The sequence below is a fragment of the Lissotriton helveticus genome, chromosome 1_2, assembly GCF_964261635.1.
Source record: "Lissotriton helveticus chromosome 1_2, aLisHel1.1, whole genome shotgun sequence".
Lineage (NCBI taxonomy): Eukaryota > Metazoa > Chordata > Amphibia > Caudata > Salamandridae > Lissotriton > Lissotriton helveticus.
In genome coordinates, this window is record NC_136058.1 from 418,319,480 (window position 1) to 418,332,607 (window position 13,128).

Consider the following 13,128-nt stretch of genomic DNA (forward strand, 5'->3'; position numbering starts at 1 on the left):
TGCTGAAAACTGGACAGATCGAGTCACCAGATTTCTTAAGAAACAAGGCTCTCCAGTGGCTCAGTAGTAATATGCACATAACTCCCTGGGGCAAGGAAAAACTATCTGACGATCTGCTTACAGCAAGAAGGGTTAGGTGGATAGGTACTAAGGCGAAGAAATTTCAAGGGGACTGTGTGGTCTTGAACTTTAAGGGCCCTGAAGTTCTGCCTGATGTCCTACGGAACATCCTCCCCCCACAACGTAGGACAGCTGAAATAGTTCCACTGACACTGGATTTCTTCTATAGCAGAAGAGGTCTAGTAGCCAAACCGAGCATATTAAGAACAAAATGGACAGTTGTGGGAAATAGAAAGGCCAGGTCTAATCCAGTATGGCTAAACTTGGACAACCAATATTCTGTGTTAACTGATCTAAATGAGTGTGACTGACTCGCATGTGCCTCCCCCGTCATCCTAGATACGCAGTTGGGCCAAGGACATGTCAAGACTTCCATGCTAGACGAATCTACACTAGCCCCAGATGCATTTCGTACCTCCGTCCTAGAAGAAGTAAATAGGGTCCAGGTGGAACAGAAAAGGATATTGGAGGAAATTGAGATGTCACCAACATTGAGTAATAATGTAATACTAGGAATAGATCCTACAGAAACATTAAAAACCCCTGATATTGATCAGACATACCCCCAAAAGGCTAAACCGAAATTATCAATTATTTCATGGAACATAGCTGGAATTATTAATAAACTAAACATCCCAGACTGGATCGACTTTACTAACTATTACGACATTGTCATGTTCCAAGAAACTTGGTCGCTTACACCAATTTTCAGGCAAGGGTATTTGAACTTTTACGTCCCGGCATTAAGAAATCGAGTGGGACGTCCCTCGGGGGGCCTGTTAATTTGGGTACGCCAAACTCTGAATTGTTCGGTTAAACAAAGGTCTATACCCTCTAACGACATTTTGGCACTTGATATTACCTGGCAAAATGGTCAACAATTAGCCCTGTTTAATCTCTATTCGAGGGGAGTTGCCAGGGGTAAACCATCAGAGACCCTAACGTGCCTCGAGAATCATATTGAATTGCTACCAGACCCTACCCATATAATAATAGGCGGGGATTTTAACACTACCTTTGAACCCTTGGGTGAGGAGGATAAGATCCTGGCCGAAGATGAGGATACCAAGTGGGGAATCCCCCAACTAGATATCCCAGCAATTAGGAAATGGAGCACGGTAGCAATCCAACTGAAAAGTTTTTGTCTTTCTAGAGGACTTAGAGCAGCCAATGGTCGGGCATTGTCAGATTCTATGGGGAAAAATACTTTTGATAATGGTCGATCGGCCAGTAGGATAGATTATATACTCCTGGATGTAAGGGCCTGGGATAAATTGGTAGATATGGAAGTGAAGGATAAGATTGAAAGTGATCACAATCCATTGTGCCTGACGCTACATACCTACCACGACAAACCCGAACATCCTATAGAGGATCACATGGTTACGCGGGACCTTGTAAGCTCAAATAACACCCGATATTTGAAGTGGAGTATGCTCCTAGAAGATATTGCTAAAATAGAAACTCTAAAGAAAGTAGTGGTGGGCGAAGTTGCTAAGATTAAGTCTCATTATGGACAGACTGATTTTATTGACTATATGATGGCTGCCCATGAGATACTTTTTTCTAGAATCCAAAGTTTTTTTCTTAAAAAAATATCCACAAATAAAATAAAGAAAGCCCAAGAAACTAGAGGGTGGTATGACAAGAGCTGTAGGGCAGCACGAGATAATCTTAGCAGGGAACTAAGATCAGGAAGGCCAGAAGTAGTAAGGCTGGCAAGAAACCAGTATAGACAGGTTCAAAAACTAGCAAAGAAGCGTTGGGACGAGGATTGCTGGCGAGAACTCAAGGAGGTATGTGCTTCCAAGGATTCTAAGCGCTTCTGGGCTTCAGTAAAATGGGCAAAGGGTGGCATAGCACCCCAGCCTGCTAATAATGTCGCAAAAAACAGTTGGATAGAATACTTTCAACCACAGTATGCCTGTAACCCCATGTTTAATAATGTTAGTCTTCCTCCACAAGTTTACTACAAAGCACCTTTATTTGTTGAGAGGGACGTGAGTATTGTACTGGATTGTGTAGCAGGGGGGAAAGCACCAGGCATGGATGGAATTCCGGCTGATATTTTCCTATCTGATCGGAAGTCCTGGTGCAGCTACTTTACAATGCTGGCTAATGCAGTGGCTATGGGAGGGAAAGTGCCTGCCTCATGGAAGGGAGCCGAAATAATTCCCATATATAAGAAAGGCGACCGATCCCTGGCCAAAAACTATAGACCCATTAGCCTGATTGATACAGCACAAAAGCTAATGGGCCGATTACTGCAAAATAAACTGCAACAATGGATCGACGAAAACAACATTCTGTCATCTTATCAAGCTGGGTTCAGGCCCCTAACTAGTAGCGTCGACCAAGTCCTCCATTTCCTAACAATCTATTGGAGAAATGTCATCTTGAAGAAGGGGACATTGTACGCAGTTTTTGTAGATCTAAAAGCCGCTTTCGACCTGGTCCCCAGGGAAAAACTCTGGCAGACCTTGGCGGACGCAGGCCTAAACCAGGAATTGCTCACACTCCTTGTTCGCCTACACGAAAATAATTTTGCAAGGATACGATGGGGCAAACAAGGAGATGTAACTGATCCCTTTCCGGTTGAACGTGGGGTGAGACAAGGGTGTGTCCTAGCGCCAACCCTCTTCTCTATTTATATAAATGGTATCGTTGAACACTTAGAGAAGATTGCTAGTGACGCCCCTGTAATAGCCGGCTCCCGTGTGCCAGTCCTCATGTTTGCGGACGACACACTTTTACTTTCCCGCACCCCTAGTGGGTTACAAAAAGTAGTTGATGCCTTTGGTGTATATTGTGATGAAAGGGGCCTAGAATTAAACACCACTAAAACGAAATTCATGTGCCTCAATCTGCAGTCCTCTTTTAAGGGTGTAATAAAATACAAAGGAACACCATTAGAAAGAGTGGACTCTTTTTCATACCTAGGTATCACTCTGCAAGAAAACATGAGCTGGAAGCAACACATAACCACAACCCTACTAAAGTTTAGACAGCTAGCAGGCGCTATTTCGTTAAAACACCGTATCTCACTGACAAAGCCTGTAAACTGTGTGATGGAAATTTATTCCATGAAAGTCCTGGGGGCTTGTTTATATGGTTCGGAACTATGGGGTTTTTCAAACTTGAGTGAACTGGGCCGAGCAGAAAATAGGTTTTTAAGAGGGATCGTAATGGTCCCCCAAAGCACACCAACAATCCCGTTAAAATTAGACCTGGGAAGAAAATCTGTTGAGGATATAGCAAGGCTCCGGCCCCTCCTATATTGGAGACGAGTTATGGTGACCCCAGAATTAAGCCACTATGCAGCAGCATTGATGGATGTCATCAAATTTGATCGTTTCCATACTATCCCATGGTTAAGGGAGTTGCGGGGGCTCCTTACAAAATTAAAATTGGACTATTTATGGGACAACAAAGACCTAGCTTGCTTCCCTACTAAGGAAAAGCTAAAAGATCTATACTGGGAAATGGTATATTTTACAATGTTTAGTGACAGCACAAGCGTAAATCTAACATCTCGCTTTTTAAATACAAAAATGTACCCCTCTTATGAACCTTTTTGGGACCTAATTGAAAAACCATACGATAGAAAACTTTATTTTCAATTTCGCATTGGTACACTACCTTTGAATGCGTTCAAGAAGCATTGGTCCCCGGCATGGGATGAGAATTGTCACCATTGTAACGAAGAAACTGAACACACCTCCCATTTCTTGTTTTGTTGTCCACTGTACTTGTCCCCTAGACGTAAGTGGTTAAATCCGGTGTGCTCAAAGTTGGGTACCCGAAGCCATTCCGAAGCCCTTAGGATACTCGAAACAGATTGCTCAACATTGTTTGTGATTGGTGTAGCAAAATTTTTGGCTTGGTCATGGCTAATCCGTACCCGATCATTAACGGCTATTGCATTACAATGAAATTATGTATATCCTTAATCTTGCTTTTGCGACATGGACCATTGTTCTTTGTCTTTTAACTTAGAGGAATGTTACTTTTAAAAAAAATGTAATAATGTGTTGTAATTTCGATGTACTTTTTACTATGTATTATTCGACATCTAATGTTTAATATGTATTTTTAGAAGTATTTTTATATGTAGTATTTATTGTATAGGGTTAGGTGAATGCTTTTATGACAAATGTCGAATAAAGCTTTATAAATTGAAATTGATACCCCTTACAGGGGTGGGGAATTATGTAAAAAATCTGCTTGGCCAAAGGGCAGATTGATACAGAAATCTACTTGTCCTTTAGATACATCCACTTGTCCTACTTACTACCTAAATAATAGATTGACCATAACAGACACATTCACAGCTCTTTTTGGTAGTAATGTAAATGTAAATGTATAGGCATTTATATAGCGCACTACTTACCCGTAGGGTCCCAAGGCGCTTCGACCGCTGCGAAACCCTTCCTGGCTTCCCTGAGAGATGGTCCCTTAATGGGTATCTCCAGGGTGAGACCAGGCATCCCCGGCGGTCTGGTGGGGCCGTTAGTGAAGATGAGGCAAGCTAATGCCCAGAGTTGCCGAGTGTGATCGCTGATCAGAGTGGGCACCGAGGCGAGAGAATTATCGAGTCCGCTGACCCTGGTCAAGAAACCTGCCGCGCCGGGAATCGAACCCTGGTCCCAGGCCGTCCTCTGCTCTCGGGTCTGCCGCCTCTAACCAGTGAGCCACACTACTTCACTAAACAGGTGTGGAGTTGGGACAGCATGAGAAGGTCTTGGTGCAAACTTGGTTTAATTTAGGAGTACTTTTCAATGTATTTTTGTTAGGAATTTATTATTATTGGTACTTGTGATAAAAAGGTAACACAATCTGTGCAGTATGTGCATTAACCCACTTATACAGGTGGACGGTAGGAACCTGGGACCCCTTAAGTATCTCACTAGAGTTGAAATTGGTAACCCGCAGGAAAATACATGGATCCCTCCAGTTTGCGCATTTACACTGTTTGGTGACTGGAGATTCAAAGCACTAAAGTTGGTTCAAGTATTGGTACCACTCCACAGCAAATGACACCTATAACTCTTGAAGAATCACATTCACACTTAAATCATATTTTTAGCACTACCAATTAGACTTTTTGGAATTCATAAATAAAGTTAATTCTTTCCCCTTTCCTGCACTTCTTTTCGTACTCTGGGGAAGAACTATTTCTTTCATATTTTTGCTGATATCTATTTTTTACTTTGCTCTACCCTTGGTGTTTTTCTCTCTGTTTCGCCCTTACTTCTCTTTTCTGGCCTCTTCTTGCTGTTTCTGCTCGCTCATCTTGTTCTTCCCTTCCTGCTGAAGTGACAAGCAGAGCAGAATGACTTCAAGACTCTCTTGCACCCTTCACATAGGCTCCTATATCATAGTAAAGTCCTCATCGATGCATGATGAGAGAGTGCGGCAACCCTTTGTAGCATTGTCACACAAGGGATCCTGGGGGCTTCGGGCACTCGCACATTTGGAGGTCGGTCTGAAGTCTCACTCAGACCCGGCTAATTCTTCAAACTATGGAGAACAACTAGAACTTCACATGTGACGTTGCTCAGACGTCTGCGGTGTGCGGTGTGTCAAGTAGTACCCTACTATTCTGCACAGCGCAGACCTTCTTTTCAGCCAGTGGTCCTAAAGATCTCTGTACAGAGAAGAGAGGCCAGGAAGAGTGACTGACAGCCCACCAACATCTGCCAAGACAGACACCCTGCAAAGAGACACACTGCAGACACGCCTCATAAAGGCACATACAAAGCCCTCAAAGACAACCCTACCCTAGTCACAGGTACACACACCCAACCTGCAGACACACCTCCTCCTGCAGAGGTACATTAAAAACACAGACACGTACGTTCCACTGCTTGACAAGCCTGCACCCTGCCAGACCCAATGTCTGTGCCCACACACACACAATCTCTGCAGCAGATAATGCCACAAGCCAACCTATGCCACAGGAAACTATTGCAGTGACTGAAGCCTCTGCCTAGTCTGAGAGATGGAAACATTGGCAAAGGGAGAGAAGAGGCACAGGGGAGCAGGGTAACACTGACACTCAACAGACTGGGGGACATGCTTCAGATATAGGGTTAGGGTTGTGCAAGTCAACAAATTAACAGAGACAGCCGAGCAAAGAGTGTGCACAGATTCCTCACAGTGCAGTAAGATGCAGTGCAGTGTGTAGATTCCTCATAGTGCAGTAAGATGCAGTGCAGTGTGTAGATTCCTCACAGTGCAGTAAGATGCAGCGCAGTGTGTAGATTCCTCACAGTGCAGTAAGATGCAGCGCAGTGTGTAGATTCCTCACAGTGCAGTAAGATGCAGCGCAGTGTGTAGATTCCTCATGGTGCAGTAAGATGCAGCGCAGTGTGTAGATTCCTCATAGTGCAGTAAGATGCAGCGCAGTGCGTAGATTCCTCATGGTGCAGTAAGATGCAGTGCAGTGTGTAGATTCCTCACAGTGCAGTAAGATGCAGCGCAGTGTGTAGATTCCTCACAGTGCAGTAAGATGCAGCGCAGTGTGTAGATTCCTCATGGTGCAGTAAAATGCAGCGCAGTGTGTAGATTCCTCATGGTGCAGTAAGATGCAGCGCAGTGTGTAGATTCCTCATAGTGCAGTAAGATGCAGCGCAGTGCGTAGATTCCTCACGGTGCAGTAAGATGCAGTGCAGTGTGTAGATTCCTCATAGTGCAGTAAGATGCAACGCAGTGTGTAGATTCCTCACGGTGCAGTAAGATGCAGCGCAGTGTTTAGATTCCTCACAGTGCAGTAAGATGCAGCGCAATGTGTAGATTCCTCATGGTGCAGTAAAATGCAGCGCAGTGTGTAGATTCCTCATGGTGCAGTAAGATGCAGCGCAGTGTGTAGATTCCTCATAGTGCAGTAAGATGCAGCGCAGTGCGTAGATTGCTCACAGTGCTGTAAGATGCAGTGCAGTGTGTAGATTCCTCAAGGTGCAGTAAGATGCAGCGCAGTGTGTAGATTCCTCATGGTGCAGTAAGATGCAGCGCAGTGTGTAGATTCCTCACAGTGCTGTAAGATGCAGTGCAGTGTGTAGATTCCTCACGGTGCAGTAAGATGCAGCGCAGTGTGTAGATTCCTCACAGTGCAGTAAGATGCAGCGCAGTGTGTAGATTCCTCACGGTGCAGTAAGATGCAGTGCAGTGTGTAGATTCCTCACAGTGCAGTAAGATGCAGCGCAGTGTGTAGATTCCTCATGGTGCAGTAAGATGCAGCGCAGTGTGTAGATTCCTCACAGTGCAGTAAGATGCAGCGCAGTGTGTAGATTCCTCACAGTGCAGTAAGATGCAGCGCAGTGTGTAGATTCCTCACGGTGCAGTAAGATGCAGCGCAGTGTGTAGATTCCTCACAGTGCAGTAAGATGCAGCGCAGTGTGTAGATTCCTCACAGTGCAGTAAGATGCAGCGCAGTGTGTAGATTCCTCACAGTGCAGTAAGATGCAGCGCAGTGTGTAGAGTCTCACAGTGCAGTAAGATGCAGCGCAGTGTGTAGATTCCTCATAGTGCAGTAAGATGCAGCGCAGTGTGTAGATTCCTCATAGTGCAGTAAGATGCAGCGCAGTGTGTAGATTCCTCATGGTGCAGTAAGATGCAGCGCAGTGTGTAGATTCCTCACAGTGCAGTAAGATGCAGCGCAGTGTGTAGATTCCTCATAGTGCAGTAAGATGCAGCGCAGTGTGTAGATTCCTCATAGTGCAGTAAGATGCAGCGCAGTGTGTAGATTCCTCATGGTGCAGTAAGATGCAGCGCAGTGTGTAGATTCCTCACAGTGCAGTAAGATGCAGTGTGTAGATTCCTCACAGTGCAGTAAGATGCAGTGCAGTGTGTAGATTCCTCATAGTGCAGTAAGATGCAGTGCAGTGTGTAGATTCCTCACAGTGCAGTAAGATGCAGCGCAGTATGTAGATTCCTCACAGTGCAGTAAGATGCAGTGCAGTGTGTAGATTCCTCATAGTGCAGTAAGATGCAGTGCAGTGTGTAGATTCCTCACAGTGCAGTAAGATGCAGCGCAGTATGTAGATTCCTCACAGTGCAGTAAGATGCAGTGCAGTGTGTAGATTCCTCATGGAGCAGTAAGATGCAGCGCAGTGTGTAGATTCCTCACAGTGCAGTAAGATGCAGCGCAGTGTGTAGATTCCTCACGGTGCAGTAAGATGCAGCGCAGTGTGTAGATTCCTCACGGTGCAGTAAGATGCAGCGCAGTGTGTAGATTCCTCACAGTGCAGTAAGATGCAGCGCAGTGTGTAGATTGCTCATGGTGCAGTAAGATGCAGCGCAGTGTGTAGATTCCTCACAGTGCAGTAAGATGCAGCGCAGTGTGTAGATTCCTCACAGTGCAGTAAGATGCAGCGCAGTGTGTAGATTCCTCACGGTGCAGTAAGATGCAGCGCAGTGTGTAGATTCCTCACAGTGCAGTAAGATGCAGCGCAGTGTGTAGATTTCTCACAGTGCAGTAAGATGCAGCGCAGTGTGTAGATTCCTCATAGTGCAGTAAGATGCAGCGCAGTGTGTAGATTCCTCATAGTGCAGTAAGATGCAGCGCAGTGTGTAGATTCCTCACAGTGCAGTAAGATGCAGCGCAGTGTGTAGATTCCTCATAGTGCAGTAAGATGCAGCGCAGTGTGTAGATTCCTCATAGTGCAGTAAGATGCAGCGCAGTGTGTAGATTCCTCATGGTGCAGTAAGATGCAGCGCAGTGTGTAGATTCCTCACAGTGCAGTAAGATGCAGCGCAGTGTGTAGATTCCTCATAGTGCAGTAAGATGCAGCGCAGTGTGTAGATTCCTCATGGTGCAGTAAGATGCAGCGCAGTGTGTAGATTCCTCACAGTGCAGTAAGATGCAGTGCAGTGTGTAGATTCCTCACAGTGCAGTAAGATGCAGCGCAGTGTGTAGATTCCTCATAGTGCAGTAAGATGCAGCGCAGTGTGTAGATTCCTCATAGTGCAGTAAGATGCAGCCACAGATCCAGGATTATTCAGTCTATTTCTACAAACACAGCAAAAGGTGCTGACAATCTCCTACCTGAGCAGAGACCTGAGCAGACGTGTCCAGGCGCTCTCCTCACCTTGGGGGGTCGGGGGGGGGGCGGGGGGGTCAGGTCTGGGGTCAGAGGGGGGCAGAGATGGGGTCTCTGAGGGTCTGCAGATGAAGGTGACTGCTCACCAGACAGGGCTCCTTCCTCCTCTGCTGCAGGCTGCACACACAAGGAGATGGCAGGAAGTGATGTCACCCCCGCTGCTGATGCTGTCTCTGCCGCCGCTGACTCGGAAGAGGAAACTCTTCTCCTTCCATCCTATGTGCAGCTCAGAGGTTTCATCAGCAGGCGAGGAGTACCCTCTGGTGGCCGCTGACGGAACCACCGCCTCCAGCAGGGAAACAAGCATTGGCGCCAGTAAAGACACGGACATGGGTGTTATGGGAAACAAGCATTGGCGTCTGCAAAGACACAGACATGGGTGTTATGGGAAACAAGCATTGGCACCTGCAAAGACACAGACATGGGTGTTATCGGAAACAAGCATTGGCACCTGTAAACACACAGACATGGGTGTTTAAGACACTCACAGTCCAAGGACAGGCCTCACCCTTGCCTGGTGTGCTCTTGAGGAGCCTCAGATTCAGCCCCTCATGCCAGCTCTGCTCCCCTCTCTCAGTGAAATACCTGCAATGTGTTCATTTTTTTAACTTCTGCAAAGGAACAGGCATGATATTCAGGAGTGAACTGAAATGAGGACTTGTATTTCATTCAATGTGTGCAATGTAGACACAGCTGCTGCAATGAGGCTGAGCAGCGTTTCTAATGTTCCTAGTCCTAGCATGTTTTTTTTTAAGTTTGAAAAGCTTTATTGAGTTGAAGAAAACAATGTCAAACATCAGTACCATAGCACAAATAAAGAGCAATAGGAATTAAAATAATTGTGGAGAATAATGTGCCAATAAACAAGAAAGGCCCCAAAAGGGGAAAACGCTATACAAAGAAAAAATGCTTTTATAACTTTTCATTTTGTGGGGAAGGAAGAGAGAAAGAAAGAGGGAAGAAAGGGGAAAATGGGGGAATGGAAGGAGAACAGCAATAGAAAAATATATGGTAAGAGAAATAAAGAGGTATGAAATACAGAGAAGTTCACAGTAATAATAATAACAGTAAAACTAAATATAACAATAACATGAGATCAAGAGGCACTTTTAGATAAAAAGTCCGTTAAAGGGGACCAAAGTAAATCACGTTTTATCAACGATGGAATAGAAGAAGCACATGCACGATCTAGTCTATGATGATGGCAGAGCAAATTCCACCAAGCATTATAAACTACGTTTGGAGTGTCTTTCCAATTAGTGGTTATAATTTGAAAAGCGATAGCTATGCAAAGATCAATAAATTTACGAGTATGGAGTGGGACATCCCAAACTGGGGCCAAACCACCCAGGAATACAGAAGAAATAACAAAGGGAACATTAGTAGATAAAATCTTATTAAGTGTAGACCAAATGTGGGACCACATAAGTTGGACCTTAGGACAAAGAAAAAACATGTGAACAAAGTCACCAGGAGTTTTGAGAAGTTGTGAGTGTGATCTCCACATAAGATTGGTTTAATTTGCCAGGATTAATATCCGTTTTTTCCCGCTCGTGATATGAAGGACAAGAACATCTCTGTTTGCAGAAAGATTTCTTTATTTTAATTCATACGATAAGGACAGCCGACACGTGTTTCGCCCCCTCTTGGCGATTTGCGCCGGGGCTTTCTCAAGGCTAAATGAGTTAATTCACGTCGAAAATTCCTGTTTCAAAAATGTGTACATTGTCCGTGGTATAAAAATATAATTCTTCAGTAATAAAACATTTCTTTTTAGGCTAATGCCTACAATCCTAAGGTCCTCCCAGCATGGCGATTCCTCGTTCACGTCCTTCCGTGTAGACCAAATGTGGGACCACATAAGTTGGACCTTAGGACAAAGAAAAAACATGTGAACAAAGTCACCAGGAGTGCATGAACAGGACCAACACTTCTTAGTGTCTAACAATTCAAATTTAAACACGTCACAGGGAGAATAAAATAATCTATTATAAAAAAAATAAAGGGTTTGTGTGGTACTAGCGGAGCGAGAGGTGGAATGAAGTTTGGACCAAATAGAGTCCCAGGTAAGTGAGGGGAAAGTTTGATTGAGGTCCGATTCCCAGATAAGTTCAAGATTAGTTTTAGGCCTGTCAATAAGTGAGGAAGAAAGTAATTTATAAATAGCAGAGGCCTTAAGGGGAACCTGAAAGTTAGGTGGAGAGGCAAGGAGGGGAGGTGAAGAGGATGAAGGAGTGTTGTGTAGGATAACAGTGGATAGTTTGGGCAGAAGTTCATGAAAGTGTATGCAGTATTTGTTAGAGATACCGAAGGAGTCACGAAGTGCTGGAAAGGTTAATAAGGAATTGTCAGAAATAAGATGGCGGGAAGTGAGAATTCCTTTGTCAATCCATTCCTTCCAAAAGAGCGCACGATTGCGTAATTTAAGAGATTTATTATACCAAAGCGGGGTATTCATATGAAGAGTAGATGGTACAGAGAATGAACGAAAAAGGGCAAGTGTTAAAGCTTTGGAGTGTTTGAAAATAGGAGAAAGTAGCTTAGGAGGTGGTTGAGTAAGATTGGAGGCAATAAGGAAGGAGAAGGGGTGAAGTTGAGCCAATTCCAGAGAGCTCCAAGCCGTAATAGGAGGAGACGAGGTGTCAAGAAAAGGCCAAATTTGCTTGAGAGTAAAAGCAGAATGAAAGCGTGAGATATTGGGGAAGTTGACACCACCAAGATGTTTAGGTTGTTGAAGACGGAGGAGAGAGACTCTAGCCTTACGCTTATTCCACAGGAATTTGGAAAAAAGACTATTGATAGACTTAAAAAAGATATGTTTTTTAAGATATGTTGCATTTTTTTTAAGGGACCATTTCTCCCTTTTCCGTCTTCATACTGCTTTTCAAACAAGGTTTTTGTTTTGGCATTTATAAAAACAGAAGAGTTCAGGTCTTACAAGCAATATTCTGCTTAGGCCGCATGTGGAGAGCAGGGCACGTGCACACTCCAGTACGGATCACAGCGCTAGGTCAGGTGTAACATGAAAACGAAGTACAGAACTCCCATGATCACTTTTAGGTGACCTCGAGACGCCACAATGTACTAAAGAAACAGCCCATGGAAAATAAAATGCAATCGTTTAGACAAAAACGCAGTCATGTAGCTAAGAACCGGAGTACGTGCAAAACAAGAGGGTTCCGTATTAAATACACTCGTATCACTGCTAAACAATTCCCAAGCAGGCCTCTGTAACAGGTTATGAAATAATTGCATAACATTATGATGTGAATGCAGAGCCCGCACACTGCCCAGGTGAACAGAAGGGCCCTGCACACATTTGTTTTCAGAAGTTGCTGTCACGGAGAGCTACAACATAGACACTGAGCACGTGAGCTGCGCTGAATTAAGTTCGCTAGAAGAAACCAAGAGAACCTGTTTACTAAATAGATTAATTCAGTCTAAAAACAAAGCTACATTGGCACAACTTAGCTGAATAGCTTAGACAATTGGGACAAATGAGGCCTCTGTCTTTACAACAATGGAATAAGACACCTACAATGTATTCGCATGTCTTTAAAAAAAAAAAAAAGCTCTGCCACACACGCTAGTTACATGAGGAAAGAGAGCGCACAACGAGAACGTTGTACCACACATAAATCAAGGACAATTTGCAATTAAATACATGTTTACTTTTTAAGGAATGCTACAAATTGAAGATATTTTCCATTCTTCTTGAACGATGCCACTCCAGTAAGCAAAAACATACCCGGGGCTGCATAGAAGACGGTTTCGCTGTGAATAAGCAGCACAACCTTTTACTATTTAGTACAAAGAACTCAGGTCACAAACTGGCACTGAAAGTATTAGGAACAGCAGCACTGGCAGGGCGCTAGCGCTATTAATAAAATATAAAGTACACTTTGAA

At 44.3% G+C, this 13,128-nt stretch overlaps 1 protein-coding gene across 1 annotated transcript in view; it reads right to left on the minus strand.

Moving 5' to 3' along the window:
- Positions 1-13,128, minus strand: part of LOC144807280 (uncharacterized) — a 326,964-nt gene that overhangs the window by 114,295 nt on the left and 199,541 nt on the right. The gene's annotated exons all lie outside the window — the stretch shown is intronic.